We start from the raw sequence: 2,937 nt of genomic DNA on the forward strand, positions 1-2,937 counted from the left end.
TTATTATCATTGTAATCACTATAATTATCATTTTTACTATCATTATCATTGTGCATTGATGCATGTGGATGCGTTCACGTCTGTTCATATGTGCGTCTGTTTGTGTGCATTTGTGTGTCTGAGTGTTAATTTGAGTATAAACATACACTATAAATGTTTATGCTGGATTGGGTACGTTTTTGGGAGGAGAATTGTTGCGAGGAGGAATAGTGGCAACACTGGAACGCCTTGGGGGGAAGGGGGGGGTACACGACGGTAGCCTCGGGGGGGGGGGGGGTACGTGACGGTAGTTCGGTCCTCTTTGTAATCGCCACCACTCTAAATAGCCAGAGAAAACGTCCCTTGTTGAGGTCAGATTTAATGGTAAAAGTGGGATCATAGGGGGATGTTAACGTGTGTAATAATGGGAGGGGAGAATACCTATGTATATTCTATGTAATTCAGTCCGCTCTGAATCGCCACTACTCCAGGGAATGAGAGAAGGCGCTGGAAACAACCGATTGGGGGCGCTGTCCGTGGCGAGAACACCGAGGAGATAATCCGAGATAATAACACCGAAGAGAACACCCCCCCCCCCCACCGCATGCCTCTTCTTCCCCCTTGAATCGTCGGGATAGGGGATAGGTCCTGTGATGCGTGTGACAGGACTGTGTTTTGCAAGGCGGGGCCGTTTCAACTATTTCGCGAATTGATGATGACCTGTCGAGAGAAAGGCCTATCCCCCCCGCCCCCCAGTCCAGCAAAATAATACTCAGTTTGATGATGACCTGTTGGGAGAACGGCCTATCCCCCCCCCCCCCGCCCCCCAGTCCAGCAAAATAATACTCAGTTTGATGATGACCTGTCGAGAGAAGGGCCTATCCCCCCCCCCCCCAGTCCAGCAAAATAATACTCAGTTTGATGATGACCTGTCGAGAGAAAGGCCTATCCCCCCCCCCCGCCCCCCCAGCCCAGCAAAATAATACTCAGTTTATTATCGTGGTTTAATGACCTGTCGGGAGAAGGTCCTATCCCCCCCCCCCCCCCCCCCCCAGTCCAACAAAATGATACTCAGTTTATTATCGTGGTTTAATGTCAGTGAAGCTAGTTTAGTTTATTACGTGTTGATCCTCGAAGGGGAAATTGTGGTTATAAAATGATACTGGGAATAGGAATTGATGTAGTAATCCTTAAGTCAAGGTCAACATAAGCGAAGTTTTATTTTGTTTACACTGGGAAGGATGAACAGTAATTTTGTTTCCTTGGGCATGTTGTGGCCTAGAAGTGTCATCCTGTTATTACTTGATTTTTTTTTGTGTGTGTGTGTGTGTGTGTGTTATAAACGTCTATCAATTTCATGGTTATAAATGTCTCAAACTGGAACATTCTTTATCTTGACCATACTTGATATCATCAACCATTGAGAAGAACCAGCCATCCCCGCGTTTGCCAAGACTGTCGTGCCAGCTACCAAACTGATACCATAATGATTTTTTTTTTTTTTTTTTTTTGAGTATCTCCTTTAATTTAAAACAAAATCCGGATGGTGGCAGTGCTACTAATTAATTCTTCATATAGAGGATTAATCAGATTCAAAGGTGACAACATGAATTTCTAATTTCACAATATCAGATTTCTTTTTTTATTTGTAAATGTTGGAGGCAGAAATCTAAAATTTACAACCGACGTATATATATATATATATATATATATATATATATATATATATAAAGAGAGAAAGATAATATATACATATATTTGCTACACATACATATGTATATACATATATTTGCTATACATACATATGTATATACATATATACACATATATATCATACTTATGATATATTTATGCATAAATATATATGTATATATTCATCAGTTTCAATTATTGCATTTTCTTCTCTTTTCTTTCCCAACCTATCTATCTAATCTATCAGAATCGGTCCATCTACCCGTACTTTTCCTCTTTTTCCTCTTATTTCTCCATCATCTACTTTAGAGGTAGTTCAACATTTTCAACATCAACATTTTCAACATTTTCACAAGCGTACAAAGAGCACTCTTTTTGCTGACTCCCCCCCCCCCCTCCTAGCTCCCCCTAAGAGTATACAGCTGAGAACAGGTAAACAATACAAAGAAAAAAATGCTGACTCATGCAAACGACATTAAATGACAGTAGACCAACAGCGAATCGGGTATATATAGTACATAATGCATTTTATCACTGCTTATCTCTGGGTTATGTATTATATTTGTATTATCACTATATGTATTTGATTTATAATTTTTTCTATTCTGTTATTCAATTCTATGCTTTCGTTGTACTTTATGCAATTTATGGTTTCGTAATATATAAATTTTTTTATTTATGCAATTGATTCTTTCATAATATTTTCTAGTTTTCACTTTCTTTATCTTCTTTCTGTATTATCTATCGCTTTTCCTCTTCTTTCTTCAGTGTATACTCATTCACATATACAGTATTGGACATACAGTTTACATATATCACATATATAGCCAAATACAATTCATATAAGGGGAGCACTTGGACAAGAACTGTACCGTTAAAATTTTAGCCTTGGGTCGGCAGGCAAGGCGTTCAGTGATGCCAGACATGTGGACGCGTCTTTCCATAAAGTACAAGTCATAACAGTCCTTGGAGAGCATAAAAATGTCAAAATAACGCACAACATATACAGACTCGGGTTTTAAAAGCAACAGACTAATATTCCCGCCAACAATCTAAGAGAGAGTGAACGTAGGCATAAGTCTAGGTCGGGGTTTATTTCATTGGCGGTTGGTAACAGTTTGAGCGCGCATTTCAAAACAGCTGACATGTTAGCGCTTCATCAAGAAGGCAGAGAAGTAAATAAATCTACCCAAACATCTTAAAAAGCGCAATATTTTCACCTATATTTTTATCCAGTGCCTCTAAAACAGTGACACACAATCCTTG

The sequence above is a fragment of the Penaeus vannamei genome, chromosome 27 (assembly GCF_042767895.1).
Source record: "Penaeus vannamei isolate JL-2024 chromosome 27, ASM4276789v1, whole genome shotgun sequence".
In the NCBI taxonomy this organism is placed as follows: Eukaryota; Metazoa; Arthropoda; class Malacostraca; order Decapoda; family Penaeidae; genus Penaeus; species Penaeus vannamei.